Below are 16,342 nucleotides of genomic sequence, written 5' to 3' on the forward strand. Positions count from 1 at the left end.
CCGAGCTAGGGGGCTTGCTCTGGAAGGTTGTGGAGCTTTGAGGAGGTTGCATCTGAGGTAGCTGGTGAAGGAGAACGCAGCCTCGGCCATGTGTTGTGTGGGCAGGGGGGAGGGGCACTGAGGCTCTACCCAAGTGAAGGCATGTGGGAGCACCTGTGCACACATGAGAATCCCGCAGAGCAAAATGAAGACACATGTGCACATAGTGTGTGCGTGCTGTATATGTCTGTAGTGTTGTGGTGCGGCGTGTGTATGTGTGCACTGTGCATGGTGTGTATATGTGCACCTGTATGTTGTGGGTGTGTATTCTGCCTTTGCTGTGATAAAATACCTTACCAAGAGCAGCTCCAGGAACAAAGGGTTCAGCTCCCGATTGGAAAGCAGAGCAGTGAATGCTGCTGCTGGGCTCTGTCTCCCCATCCACAGTCCAGGATCCTGGGGATGGTGCCGCCCACAGTGGGCGGGGCTGCCACATTCATCAGTGCAATCAAGATAGCGCCCCCAGGCAAGCCCATCTGCTGGCGACCCCAGATTCTGTCAAGTGGACAGTTAACACAAACCACCACGTATGTGTATTGTGTGGCAGATGTGCTATAGGCTTAATGTGTGTTCCTGTGGCGTGTGATATTTGTGTATGTGCGTTGTGTTATGTGTATATGTGTGGTGTTTGGAGATGTGTACTGTGTGTGTGAAGTGTGTATGTGTATGTATGTATGTGTGCAAAGTATGTGGTGTGTGTCTTTATAGCTTTTGCATATGCTTTCTATGTGGAGTATATGCAGTGTATATGTATGTTGTGTGTCAATGTGTTGTGTATATTATGTGCATATGCATGTTGTGTTGTGTGTTTATGTGCTGTGCATATGCAGGTTGTATTATGTATACATGTATACGACGCACACATATATGTATGCTATGTGTTGTATGTGTATGCTGTGTATATTGTGTTGATATATATGTTGCATGCATGTGTTTGTGTATATGTCTGTTGGTATTGATTTCTATGTATGTTGTGCGTACATGTGTGGCATGTATATGTGGCGTACACATGTGCACATTACATGTATGTGCTGTGTGCATGTGTTGCACGTAGGTGTGTTGCACGCATGTTGTACATATGTGTTGTGTGCACGTGTATGTTACAGACACATGCATGTTGTATGCTATGTGTTGTATGTTGCATGTGTGCTGTAGCACACACAAATGTAAATATGTTCTTCAAAGTGTTGACACTTCCATTTGAGGGCAGCACATCCAACTATGAACCAGATCCCAGTGTGTCTGACTTCCTAACCAAACACATTAGGTAGGACAGAAGCATTGTGGTTGCTTGGAATGTTCCAGAAGATTCATGGAGTGCATGTGCTGTCCTGTGGAGTGTAGTCTCATTTGCAGTGCAGTGTTTGGTGAGGAAGTCACGTGGTGGTGCAGTGGGAGCTGGCTGCCCACACCTGCTGTTCTCCTTCCTCTCCCTCTTCTTCCTCCTCATCAGTATCAGTTCCCATTGGCCAAACCCACAGGGAGCTGCTGGAGGGAGCTGGGCTGTACTGCCATGTGGGGAGTGCTGCTCCCTGCTGGGAGAGGAGCCAGTAGTTTTCAAGGCTAGATTTGATTATGGCTTCCCAAAGGATATTGTGTGAAGTTTGGGTTACAGAGTGGGTGATGGCCCTCATTAGCAGCCTGCCATGCAGAGGACAGTCCAGGATCATTTCACAAATGCCTCCTTAGGGTGGTGGGGACCAGCAAGACCACCAAACGGACTGATGTAGGCCGTGAAAGCCAACACAACATAGGCTTTGGGAATGAGCCCCAGGTGACTTGTACATGTGGTCTGGGTGTGATGGGGACCACAGTACCATCTAGTGCTCATGTTGCAATGTAGAGACCCCGGTCACTCAGTGATCTCTCCAAAGCCGTTGAATGAAACATGCCCAGGGTCACTCTGGTCAGTTGTTCTGTGTTCTCTTAGCCACACCTGTGGAATGCTTCAGATTTTTCTCTGTGTGATGAGGGGGAAGAGGCATTGGAGACAACGTCTTTAACTTCAGCTTAGACCTGAGGAAATCACCGGAGGACTACCTGGCTTGAGTCTGGACCCTTAGACCGCATCTCCTGCAGATTCAGGTAGAGGATGGAGGTGGGGCATGTGGCTGCTCCCAGGGGCAATCAATAACCAGAGTCACTGAGATGCAGAGGCCTCCTTCCTGCCATGGGTCTGCTGTGAACTGAAGCTGCCCCTGGGGCACCGTGCACCCCATACGACCCCATTTGGAAGCACTTGGTGCTTGCTTGGCCCCTTGGTTCTACTTTCACTTCAGTAGTACTACTCACTTAGTACTACTCAGCACTAGTACTACTACTAGCAATGTGGGGGGGGGTTTCCTGTGATCTGGGTCTTTCTTGAGTCTGAAATTTAGGAATAAAGGACTATCTCAGAGTTGCAGCCAGGAGCCACTGGCCTTCCTGGGTCTCAAGGCCAGCCTCTGTTGGTGGTGACTCACCAGCTTGCCCCTAGCCTGTTCCAGAAGCAGCCAAACCGGTTTCCTCCCCCGTGCCTGCGCCTACTTCTGGAGCTGCTCTTTCCCTCCTTTGGGTCCTGAGGTCCCTTTCCTCCACACACAGCCCTGGGTCCCTGGGCCCTTCCACTCCTTACTGGATGAGCTCCTTGGTTCCTGAACGTGCACAGGATTCCTCATCCCCCAATGCCGGCCAGGAGGGTGAGGGAGTGCTGGCCTTGCCAAGCTTGCCTGCCATCCACAGCCACTCTGAGGGAGCCATTGGAAGTTCAGCAGGTCGTCCTGCCCCACCCCCAGCAGCCCTTATCTGGCCTGGGGTCATAGCTGCAAAGACAGGGCCAACTCCCACTTTTCTGATGGCCTAGGTGCTTGTTGGAAATGGGTGGAGAGGGCTGGACCAGCCTGATAGGGGAAAGCTCTCTTTACAAACCCAATGACTTCATGCCTCACCACATACACTTGTGTGGTGAGCACTTGTTGGTAAGCACTGGGAAGAGAAACTAGAAACTTTGCTTTTTAATGGGACACGATTAAATGTTAATGACCAGTGACCTCACGGAGTGACTGCTATGCAGCTCTGCCTGTGCGTACCTTCTGGGCATCAGAAAATTACATAATTAAGTATAGATTACCACAGACACGCCACCACACATTTTGTTATTCCTGAGAGACTTAATCACACAGCTTTGTATTTATAAATTCTCCATCAGATCACCTCTGATCGCTTTACAAATACCATCTCGTTAATCCTTTGCAACAGCCCCGTGAACAGTCCAATTTAATGGATTAAAAACCACAACCTGAAGCCATTCAGTGCCAAGCTGAGCACTCCCTCCTCCCTTAGCCACAAAGGCCAAGAGGCAGGTCCTGTCCCCACCCCATCCCCACCCCCACCTCCCTTGGGAAGGGCGGCTTCCAGCAGATCCAGGTAGACTAGCTGTGACTGCTGACTCTCAGGTCCCCAACCTGACATGCCCCATGGGTGGCTGAGTTCGGAGACAACCGGAAATACTGCTTTCAGGAGAAGGCATTCCTTTGTATCTTAGTGATGGGCGGTGATGTAGGCTGCGCTGGACACATCCACCAGTGTGCTTGCTGTGGGTGCTTAGTGTGTCTTTGTCTGTGGTCGAGGTCGGTGGCAGGTGAGGCTGTGGAGGAGCTGTACCTGGGCGCAGAGTCAATATTTGATGGCCTTTGGGAGGTGAATTCGGCTAGGGTGTCTGGGCATCGTTTCCTGGTTTCTTACCTTTATTCCTTATAATGACCCTAAGGGGTCCCTGAAGCCCCCCAGTCTTACACCTTGGATCCAGGCTGGAGACACCAAGTGGTTGCCACATGTCACAGCACCATTAGAATGAGAATGTGCCCCACGGACTCCAGGTCCCACCCAGCTCCCAGAGAATGGCTGTAACATCAAAATCAGAAAAACACTGCGAGCAGAGAATGTAGTTGCTCCTTCTGAACAGACGGACATCTTCTTTCTGATTAATAAGATGAGGTCTGACTCAGAAATACAATTCTGGCCAAATATTCTAGCTTGGTTTAAGCAAGCTGGATGATTTTCACACCTGACCACAAGCTTTTCTGTCCATCCTAAAGTGGTTCTAGCAGCACGCTCACATGGACACGTGGAAGGGCAAAGGGCTACTGGCATCTGTTCAGGACCTTTCCGAAGCCATCTTCCCTTCTGAGCCGCCCTGTCGTCTACGAACCCAGTACACGAGGACTACGGTAACTGAGAGGTCACCATTCCTTGAGCCCACAGAGGACCAGGCCTGCCTTGCATGCACTGTGGTGCTGGTGCAGAGTAAGAAAGCTTTAAATACTTAAAATTAAGTGGACAAAGAGTGTAGGGCTCAGTAGTGGTTCCCAAAGGCCCGTTTCTCACCCAAATACTTCTTGTTTCTTTTCTTCAGCTGCCCCATCAGCAGAGTGGGCGGGAGTTGAATCTGTGAACTTGGTCAGCCCCAGGAATCTACAATGCGTAATTATTACTCATTTGCCACGTCAGCAGATGATACAGGAAGACATTAAATGCATCAGATATTTGTTTAATGGGTCATTCATGCTGGGGGCTCTTGAAGAAACAAATTATCTAATTAGTTGGTGGAAATTTGACTTTGTGGGTTTAAGAAATTAGAATAGTTACCTGCCACTGAACTTCTACTTAGACCCTTCCAGGATGGAAGTGAGGGGTGTTAGGAAGGAGTCAGCTGGACGGGGGCCACCTGTGTTGGAGCAGGTGTTTGGACTCCTGCTTTGCATGCCAGTCAGGGTTGAGAGACTGCTGTCCTGCTTTTTGAGGTCATAGGAGGACCTGTGTGGTGTTTGGGGGGGTCAGGCTACAGGGCCGTAGACAATAGTAGACACACCTGCTGTGTGCGTGTGGCTTTCTGGCTTTGGCTGCCTCATCCTCACCCCAAATGTCTGGTCCTATCAGTGGTTCCCAGGCTTGGCTATCACGGTGTGGAACATTTAGCGGGAGTGAACACGGAAATGTGGCTACTGGCCAAGGCTTCGTCCTTTGCATCCCTTTCTGTTCATTTAATGTTCTGGACATCATAAAGGCCACTTATTTATCAGCAGCATTGTGTGACAAATGGCAGAACAGTCTAGTAGTAAAAATGCAAACTTATGACTGAAAGGAGTCCTTCCGATTTGATAAATTTGGATTTATAGAAAGGTTACCTCTTATTTTTCCTGAGACGGTATCTTATTCTGGAGCCCAGGCTAAACTGGAACTGGCAGCCCTTTTACTTCAGCATCCTGAGTGCTGGGATTGTAGGTCTGAGCCATCATGCCCCCTTAGAAAAGTTCATTTCTATCACACTTCGGGTTCCTTTTGCATCTGTGAAGTCTTCCCAGGGTCTAAGAATGAATATTTAGGGATTTGGGAGGGGCTAGTTCGAGCCCACCTGCTGGGCCCTTAGCACCCCACCTCCAAAGGCTCTGGGTTTCTGGAGGCCAGTCTTGGACAGCCCTGGCCCGCAGTGGTCACATGTTTGTGGCTGGGGGACCCTGCCTCTTGCATGTGTGGGCAGGATGTCACCACCATGGGCGCATGTACTGGGCGTGGGCTCAGAACCTGCAGAGATGTCTTCTCGCTCTCCCATGGCTGTGTTGCTCTTGCATTTCCTATGGTGCATCCCTCAGCCCCGCCGGCATGCCTGCAGCATGATTAAGAAGTAGAAGTGGGGCATGCAACCTTCCCTAGGGAATGGAGGTTGGGCATCCAGGTTGGAGGGGCGGATCTAGGATTTATAGGTGGATCCAGAAAGTCCTAGAAGGGGTGTGCCTTCCTGGGATCTGGGAAGGAGAGATGGGGAGTTATGATAGGGGAACCAGGTATCTTCTGCGAGGTGGTTGGTAAGGATCCAGATCTGCAAGGAAGCAGATAAGAAACTAGATAACTTTTACTATGTTCTGATGTAGCTGTAGCTCAGTCTTGGAGTGGAGAGGCAGGGTGAGAGAATGGTCACTTCGTTCAGTCATTTGTCAGGCTAATTTTCCTTCAGTGCCACCTGGGCCTCGTCGAGGACCCCGGTTCTCCCTGCCAGTGGCATGGGCAGGGGTCTGAGTCAGTGAGTCAGACCAGCTGGCAACAGGGAGCAGACTCCTCCTGGGATGCTCTCGGTGGCCAGGGCTGGCCACTGGCTCCTTCAGCTGGACCCCGAGCCTCCTCCTGCTTGTCCTTCCAAGGCACAGCTGCTGATGTGAAATGTTCTTTTGTTTCTGTCAAGCTGATGTCATTGCTTGCCATGAAGAACCCCACTGGTGCAGAGGCCTCAGCAAGGCCACACTTAGCCCAGCACTCCCTCTCCGGCACAGGGGAGCACAGATTCCCATCCCTCTCCCTTCAGCCTGGGCATCTGGCTACTCCTGACCTTTCTGTCCACCGTGGCCTGTGGTGGACAGACCATATCCTCAGGAAATGAATGTTTCACACCAGTGACAGTTTGGTTTCTTACTGTACGCCTTCCTGATTGCACAGAACTGGACACACATGCTTCTTTTTTTTAATTTCAGGCATTTGCTTATTTTATTTTTGAGACAAGGTCCCACGTGGTCCATGCTGGCCTCAACTTAATATGCAGCCAAGGATGGTCTTGCACTTCTGATCCTTATGCCTCTACTTCCCAAGTGCTGAGATCACAGGTGTGCACCACCATCGCACCCTGTTTCATGTGGTGCTGGGGATGGAACCCAGGGTTTCATGCATCCTAGTCAAGTACTCTACCAGCCGAGGTACATCTCTACCCGTGGTGTAGTTTTATTATTTTATTACATGATTTTATTTTATGTGGTTTGTGTGCATATATGTAAGTGCACCATATGTGTGCAATGCTGGCGGAGGCCAGAAGAGGGTCGGATTTCTTGGACCTGCAGTTACAGACGGTCATTAGTTACTGGGTCCTTGGTCCTCTGTAAGAGCAGCAAGTGCTCTTAGCTGCTGAGGCATCTCTCCAGCCCCAATTTTATTTTTAAATTGGCAGGTGAACAAGTATACGTACTTACGGTATGCCAAGTGGCTAATGTGAGTATGCATGGTGGAGTGGTTCCATTCGGTGAGTTAATATGCCCATCAGCTTAAGCTATTTTCTTATGATAAGAATTTTGAAAATGGACTCTGTGTGATTGTCAATCATATAACATATTCTTATCAATTGTGTCTTAGGATGCACAGTGGGCCACAGCACTGACCTCTCTTGGACCAGCACCTCACATCACCCATTGCTCTCCCCTCGTAATTCTCACAACAAATCCATTAACCAGCCCATAGCATCTTCCCTCAAACCTTGGTTTCCTCATGTAAAGGGCAGACAGAAATAGCTCCTGACTCACACTGCGGCTGTGAGGTTTGATGATCTGGGCATCAACACAGCTCCTTGTGAGTGCTGGGCATGGTCACTCCTGTGTGTGTGTCTCTGATGCGGCTCGGAAGCCGGCCCCCAGCCCTCTGCTCTCAGTCCCTTGTGAGTGCTGGGCATGGTCACTCCTGTGTGTGTCTCTGATGCGGCTCGGAAGCCGGCCCCCAGCCCTCTGCTCTCAGTCCCTTGTGAGTGCTGGGCATGGTCACTCCTGTGTGTGTCTCTGATGCGGCTCGGAAGCTGGCCCCCAGCCCTCTGCTCTCAGTCCCTTGTGAGTGCTGGGCATGGTCACTCCTGTGTGTGTCTCTGATGCGGCTCGGGAGCCGGCCCCCCGCCCTCTGCTCTCAGTCCCTTGTGAGTGCTGGGCATGGTCACTCCTGTGTGTGTCTTTGGTGCGGCTCGGAAGCCGGCCCCCAGCCCTCTGCTCTCAGTCCCTTGTGAGTGCTGGGCATGGTCACTCCTGTGTGTGTCTCTGATGCGGCTCGGAAGCCGGCCCCCAGCCCTCTGCTCTCAGTCCCTTGGTGGGTCACTCAGTGCTTCCTTCTTCACTTTGGGCTCTTGTCTTCTGTGACATAGATTTCTTTTTGAGACAGGGTCTCAAGTAGCCCAGGATGTCCTCAAAATTATTATGTAGCTGAGGATGACCTTGAACTTCTATCCTCCTGCCTCAACTTCCCCAGTGCCGGGACTACAGACATGCACCAAAATGCCTGTTTTATGCAGGACTGGGGATCGAACCCAGGACTTTGTGCATGCTAGACAAGCACTCTACCAAGTGAACTACATCTCCAGCCCCCGTGATACATTTTTTTTTCAATAGCAGATATAACAACCTTCTGACAGCACAGATGCAGTTATATCTTCCACTCTACTAACTGAACTGCAAACTCAGTCTCTTCTAGACTTTTCTAATCTCCCCAAATATAAAATCACAAGCAACATCCTGCTGATAGCTTTACTTTTTCTCGTAGTGGTATAGGTTTCCAGGAACAACCTCTAGTTTTCTCCACAGAAGGCTTGTCATGGTGTCTGTATACTGTCCTGCACTGGGCCATCTCCCACTGGGGAGGAAACAGCTTCTGCCTTAAGGCTTTGAGACAACACCCAGGTGAAATCACCGGGTGAAATTGTTGCATACATTTGTGAGGGCTTTCTTAGGCTCCATCTCCCAGAGTGGACACACTGCCTGCTGTGCCACAGGCCTGCACATAGTGTGTGACTCTGGTTTGGAAAGTCCTTGCTCATCTCCTCAGCTGCTCAGAGGCGTTGAGGATCAGGGCAAACCTTGGCTGTATTTTCCATGAGAAAGCCGTGTCTCCTGGTTTCCTGGAGGCCTGTTGTTTGGGTCCATTTCCACCATGACCTCGTGAGCCCATTTCTGTCATAGATATTGCTGGTCATAGTTCTGAAAAAACAAAACAAAAAAATACTACTTTTTTTTCTATTTAGGAATGTCCTAAATACTGCATCAGACATATTAAAACATATTTACTGTTTCTCTGAAATTATTTGGCATCCAGAATTTGATCTGGCAACCCCAGTCACAGGGAAGATGTATTTAGAAACAGAATAATAGTTTTGAATAACTGCCTGCACTGTCCCTAGGGCACTCCCTGCCTGTTGCCTCTGGAGTGACAGCCTATGGTGCTGAGCTCACAGGGCAGGTGCTGTCCCTGGAATGCTATGTATGGCTCTGGCCGCAGTGTCCCTCCCGAGAGCTCTGTCACTGTGGTCCTCTTCTGATGCCTGAAGAAACTAGTCCTGCCCAATACTTGTGAGGGGACTCAGCTGCTCAGGCCAGTGTTCCTGGATGACTTCCTGCTTGCCTTGAGACCCTTGCCCTTCGGTCTGTTGTTCACGCTGTCTACAGTCAGTACTCTTTCAGTATACATTGTCCTGTTTTATTTTACTGCTGTACTGCCAAGAAGCTCTTCTCTCAACGAGACCATCGGTATCTATGTCAGCATCCATTCGCAGGGCAGACAGCTGGATGTTTTGATGCCCTCCTGAGAGGGACTGAAGTACAGTAGGGTGGGAGCTGGCGTTCACAGAGCACCACCTAGATGTGAGCTGCTGTGTGGCATTCTACAGCATCCTCACCGCAATCACCATAAAACCCTGGGCTGCCAGTGCTGATCAGTGGGACCAGCTTTGCAGATGTGTCAACTGAGGCTGTGGATGACAGTCCCACATCAGACCATAGGCCAATCTGACACCGAGTGTTGGTCTGCATCCCTCCTGGTCCTGGCTCGTCTCTCATGCCTTGGCTTGCTCTGCCTTTCCTTCCCATCTTTTGACCTAAGCAAGTCGCTGGTACCTGGGAGAATCTGGCTGGGCACATATCTGCTGAAATGTTTCTTGGAAGTCTGACCTGTCTGTCAGTCTTGGAGGACAGCCACAAGACCTGTGCCAGCTCCCACTTTCCTCTCTGGGTGTAAGAAGGCTGGAGCAAGATGTGCTGGGCCCTGCATATGTCCTGTCTCCTAGGGAACAGATGATCTGGGAAGTTACCTGATGCTGTGTGCTCTGGAGGCCACTGATGGAGTGTAGGGAGCTGGCATCACCTCAAAAAGGATCAAGGCAGAAATGTGGATGGAGGGTTAGGTATTGATTCTTCTGAACTGAGCAGATTCTCCAATCCTGCTTTAATAAAAATGTCCCCTGAAAAGGCAGCACAGCTCAGGGTGCCGGTGCTGGGGCCTGGAAGCACAGCTCAGGGTGCCGGCCCTGGGGCCTGGCAGCACAGCTCAGGGTGCCGGCGCTGGGGCCTGGCAAACATTGAGTGTCCGGCAGTCTTTCCTCAGTGTGGAAGCTTTCTGTGAGCCTGTGAAAACTTCAAGTTTGTTGGTTGGGCCTCTGTGCCTTCTGCCTATGGGTTCCCCCCTGTCCTCAAGGCAAGCTCTCCATCTCTCCATTCCAACCCTGACTCTTTGGAGCTTGGGAGCTCAGTTATAAAGTCCTCAGCAGAATGAACACATGCACACACATATATGCATGTGTATGTATATCTGCATATGCACGTGCATACATGTGTCTCCGTGTGGGTGTGCACAGACATGTGCACGTTTCTATGTGTGCAGGTGTGCATGCATCTATGTATACACCGGCCTGTGTGTGGGTATGCATGTGCATTGTGTGAATAGATTGCTCTGGAGCCTGTACTCTAGCTCTCCATCTTCAGAGGTAGCAGTCAAAGGTTCTGTTCTTTCTCAGGTATTACAGGAACTAGTTACTGTATCCCTTTCTAGTCCCCTGAGGTAAAATTCCCCAGTGCGGCAAGGAAATTTGCTAGGGGAGAGGAGAAAGAGGAAGGCAAGACTTCCATGAAGGAGATTTTTCTTCATGCGAGTTTCAAGATCATTTGGATTCAGTTGTTCTAGTTTGCACTCTGCTCCTGTGATAAAAGCCATGACCAAATCAACTTAGGGGAGGAAAGGGTTCCTTTCAGATTACACTTTTGGGTCACAGTCCATCATTGACAAAGTCATGCCAAGGACTCGAGCAGGAACTTAAGAAGAAACCATGGAGGAATGCTGCTTACTGGCTTGCTAGCTCGTGCTTAGCTTAGTCAGCTTTCTTATACAGCCCAGGCCCACCTGCTTAGGGACAGTACCGCCCACAATGGGCTGGGTCCTTCCACATCAATTAACAATAAAAAAACATCAACCAAGACAAGTGATCATTTAGTTCGCTCTTTTGGAGCAACTTATTGGAGATTAAGTTACCAAATCCAGTGTTTGGTTTCAGGAATTGAAGCCAAATGACTGACCCAGGATGGAATCCATCCAAGGCCTCAGAATGATTGCCCTTAACGTTTTTCATCCTATTAAAAAGGCAACAAGCCAAGAACAGATAGTTTCCTTTCAGCAAAGTGCTCTAACAGCTCTTTTCTATGATTGATGAGAAGTCAAAAGGGTTGGGTAAAACTCTCAGCTGGTATAGTGATCATCCTGTTCCTCCTTCCTCACCACCACCACCACCACCATCAACATCTGGTAGAGCTTGTTATCACCACCACCACCACCACCATCATCATCATCATTATTGTTATCATCTTTGGGTTCTTCTTCTTCTCTTCCTCCTCCTCCTCCTCCTCCTCCTCCTCCTCCTCCTCCTCTTCCTCCCTTCTTCTTGTCTTCCGCCTCCTCCCCCTCCTCCTCCTCCTCCTCCTCCTCTTCCTCATGTCATCACCATCACAGATCATCATCATTATCATCACCATCACCACCAACAACATCATGTTACCATAATCATCATCTTCATCATTGTTATCATCAATGTGCAGTGATCACAAGAGTCCCTTCTGTTAACCAGGCCTCAGTTTCTAAAAATCCCCCAGCCTTAAAAATAGCACCACAAGCTGTAGACCGAGAATTCAAAACAGGAGCCCATAGGGGCATTTCAGATTCAAACTCTTAAGATGCTATCCCTGGCCTCCAAATGCTTGTGGTCATCTCAACGCAAAACTCCTCAAAGTCTCAAGTTTTAACATGGTTCAAAAGCCCAAAGTCTCTTCTGAGACTCAGGGTGATTTCCTAGCTGTGAGCCCCTATAAACAAAAAGGAAGTCACGTACTTACAATGTACAATAGCACAGAGTAAACGGTCCCATTACAAAAAGCAGAAATAGGAGGACAGTGAGCAAAATTGGATCCAAACAGGGCTGAAATACAAGGGTAACATTAAGTATATCTTGACGCTCCAGGCCCAATTTCAGGGGCATGTGGTAGCAGCATTTGGGCTCCACGGGCTTGGGCAGCCCCGAGTCTTTGTCCCCACCACCTGCAGCACACATGGCCTCTCTTTTGGGTCAACTCTACTTGACGCCTGCATGTTTCCCCAGCAAATGTTTCACATCCTGCCATCTCCAGTGTCTGGGGTTTCCATTGCCACTTAGATGTCATGGATAGTCTGGTCAGGGGCTCCTTGCAGAGAATCCAACTCTATTGCTCAGTGTCTGACCACAACCGCTTTCTTCTGGAACCTTGGTGCAAGTCCTAGGACCCCATAACCCTTGTATTCTGCAGGCTTGCAAGACAAAGACCCGGTGGACAATGCCAAGTTCTGTGGTGAGCTCAGGAACAAGCCGGACCCCTGCCCCTCCTGGACCACAGCTTCAGTGCTGCTTTGAACATTTCCTTCGGTGACTCCTTGTCAGCAGGAGACTGTTTCCTTTCAAAGTGAAAGTCTTTCAATTGGATTTGAAATAATGCCCTGAGGCCTTCGATGGGAAGGCCCTCATCCTCAAGTCATCTCTACAATGGTCCCACTGCAAAGTGACTGACTTCTCTCTCATTAGCAATTAGTCAGCCTATTTGCACTTGTCCTGTCCACAGCCTTAACTGAGTATGTTACTTCCACTGCCAAACTTCGGTGTTTTGTATGTCGTGATGGCTAATGGCTGATCTTGGTTGTCAGCTTGACACACCTGGGAAGAGGGAGCCTCAGCTGAGGAATTCCTCCATCAGACTGGCCTGTGGGCGTGTTCGAGGAGCATTTTCTTCATTGTTAGTTGATGTAGAAGGGCCCAGCCCACTGTGGGTGCTGCCATCTCTGGGCAGGTGGGCCTGGACTACCTGGGGAGGGTAGGTGAACAAGCCAGCAAGAGCGTTCCTCTGATCTCTGCGTTAGTTCCTGCCTCCAGGCTCCTGCATTGAGCTCCTGCACTGGCTTTCCTCGATGATGGACTGTAATCTGTGAGCTGAAATAAACCCTTGCCTCCCCAATTTCCTCTGATTATGATGTTTGTCACAGCAACAGAAAGCAAACGAGGGCTCTTTGTTATGAACTCTCACAGCGGCTGGGCCTACACAAAACAGTCACTTTTTGAATTCAGCTTCATGCAGACTTTCAGGACTCTGGCAAAATATAATCATATCCTTTAATGTGACATGAGTTTCCTCTAGTCCAGTTCCAAATAAGGTTATGGTTCCTATCTGAAACCACACGAGCCGTATTACCGTTCACAAGTCTATTAGAATTCCGATCTTCTGAAGCTCCATGGAATGGTCCATCAAGCTCTGATTACAGCTTTCTCAGGCATCCCTAGCCTGCAGCTCCATATCCCACTTGCAGAGCAGTTCCACCGTGGGTGGCCTAAACACCACATGGTCAGGTGTTGTCAAAACAATAGCCTCACTTCTTGGGACCAAATTTCTGTATCAGTTACTCTTTGTTGCTGGGATGAAATATTTGAAGAAGCAGCTCAAGGAAGGGAGGGTTTTTTGGCTTATAGTTTCAGAGGGATTCCAGTCTGTCACAGCAGGGAGAGCCCAGCAACAGCAGCTCTATGACAGACAGCAGGAATGCTGAGAGGCTCCTCACATCTCAGTGGACCAAGTGGCAGAGGCTGTGGCTTGAAACGGGGGTGAGTATAACCTTCAAAGGCCCAGGCCCAGTGACTGCACATAGTCAGGCACCTAGCTCCTAAGTGCCTTAAGAAAAGCCCCACAGTCTTGGGACCAGGTGTCCAAAACATGAACCTAGATGAACATTTCCAAGTAACGTTTCCTTTTATAAATTTAACACTGTTCCTTCATTGTCTTACCAACAAAATGAAATGAGTGTAATATGTATGTCTGACACATGGAGAAGAGGATGCCAGGCACAAACTCCAAGACTGCAGCACGGAAGAGAAGGGGATAGACAGAGAGGACAGAGGCTGCTGGTTTGAGGTAAGGACTGAGAAGCCGGTGAGGAAACAGCTCATAAATGGTAGGTTCCTAAAGGGCAGAAGAATGGGAGCAGTCACCGAGGGACCTGAAGCTCCTCTGGCCCCAAATCTCCCTTCCCATCCAAGGTGCCCCAAATGCCCACACTGAGATGTCAATGTTAAACTGAGAGACCCATTTGGTGATGTTTTATATCTCTGCCAGATGACTACCAGCACCAGAAAAACAGAGAGAGCCTGAGATGCTTAATATTGCCAACTCCACAGGTTGTCGAATCATCTAGGAGACAAACCTCTCAGCATGACTACGAGAGAGCTTCTAGGATGGGGTAACAGAGCTTGGAAGATTCACCTTAAAGATGGGGGCCAGTATTCCACAGACTGGGGTCCTGGGTTGGATAAAGAAGAGTAAGCAAGTGGAGCACATTCGTCTATCTCTTTCAGCTTCCTGTCTACAGATGTAACATGACCACCTCCTGCCGCCATGCCCTCCGCAGCACGATGCACTGCCTCTTCAAACTGTGAACCCAGAAAATCCTTCCTGTCCTGAGCTGTCTTTGTCAGATGGCATGTTGCACTGATGAGGAAAGTTAAATGGTAAATTAGCACTAACATGTGAGGCTGTTGCTGTGATAAATCTGACCATGTGGTTCCTAGGCCCTTGAAACTGTTTGCAGGTGGAATGTGGAAAAGTTTGGAATTTGGGCTAGAGAAAACCTTAGGCTGCTGACAGTGGAGCCTAACAGGCCATTGCATCGGGAGTTAGGAAAACCAAGATGCAAGAGAGATGTAAACAGCGGAGGGCAGCTCGTGTTGTTTAAGCGGGAACAAGGACTCTACAGGGAACTGGGCCAGAGGTCAATCATGGTATTTTCTGGTAAAGAACGTGACTGGTACTCTGTTCATGTCCTGAAAACCTGAATTGGAAAGTGACAGACTAATTTATGTGGTGGAAGAAATTTTAAGGTAGGGCAGTACTGAGGATGTGTTATGGTTACTGCTAACTGCTCTTATCCAGGGAGGGAGGGAGGGAGTTAAAAAGACCAGGATTATTATAACCTAACCTCGTGCTCTGCACCAGGATGATAGGAGAAAGTGTTATAAGGTAAGGTATACCCACTGGGGGATCTCCCTTGTGAAACTGCAGAACTTTGGATTTTCCCTGGTGGATTTTGGTCTGACTGTTCCTTGCTATGCCCCCCTTCCTGTCTTACCTGCCATGTTATATATTACAACTATGAAACTTGTTTTTGATTTTATGTGTTTGCAGCTACTAATTCATGAGACAAATATTGACAGTCAACTTGACCAAGGAGACATCACCATAAATATAACTGGGAGCATTTCATGGGCTGAGATCCTGGCCTAAAGAAGACACACCAGCACTCATGTCTCTCTGATTTCTGACTGTGGGACTAGCCACCTCAAACTCCTGCCATCATGACCCCCACAATGGACTGTACCCTCGGACTATGGTCCAAACAAACCTCTCCTTCCTCAAGTTGTTCTTCTCAGGTGCTTTCTCTTAGCAGCAGGAAAAGTAATGCAGGGCCCCTCAGACATATTTTGATGAAGATTTTATTTCAAATGAGTAATCTATGCAGCACACAGATATAACACACTGCCTCTGTGGTTACAATAGAGGACTCTGGGCAGCAAAAAAACCAGTGCTCTCAACTGCTGAACCATTTCTCCAACCCCCATCACCATCCTTTTCAGAGAGCAGCCTCATGCTGCAAGCTCCAGTGGCCTCCTGAGATGCACTACTACAATATTTCTTCATAAGTGGGCTGTGTGGCTGAAGGATTTTACTATCATGCCCCAGAGCTAGGAAACAGCACTTTCCACCCAAGCATACTCCTTTGCAGCTCAAGGTTCTGAAAAAGAACCTCATTCTGGGATTTTAGGGAAACAGTATTTATCTGGGAGAACATTGTTCTGGTTTTCTGTCTGTTTCTGCGATAAGTACCATGACCAAAAGGAACTTGGGGAAGGAAGGGTTTATTTGGCTTACAGGTTACAGTCCATCATCAAAAGAAGCCAGGGCAGGAGCTCAAAGTGGGAAGCTGAAGTAGGTACCGAAGCAGAGACCTTGGTGGAGCACTGCTCACTGGCTGGTCCCCATTGGCTTGCTCTTTTCTTTCTTTTTTATTATTTATTTAATAACCATATAATCAGAAGAAGCATTTCATTACAACAGCACTGACATATTCAATAACAATTTCCAGAGCTAAGATGCATCCCTTTCAAAATTGGCTGTAAATTTTTAGGTTTACAGTTGACAGTTGA

The sequence above is a fragment of the Nannospalax galili genome, unplaced genomic scaffold (genome assembly GCF_000622305.1).
Source record: "Nannospalax galili isolate Female #2095 unplaced genomic scaffold, S.galili_v1.0 scaffold302, whole genome shotgun sequence".
NCBI lineage: Eukaryota > Metazoa > Chordata > Mammalia > Rodentia > Spalacidae > Nannospalax > Nannospalax galili.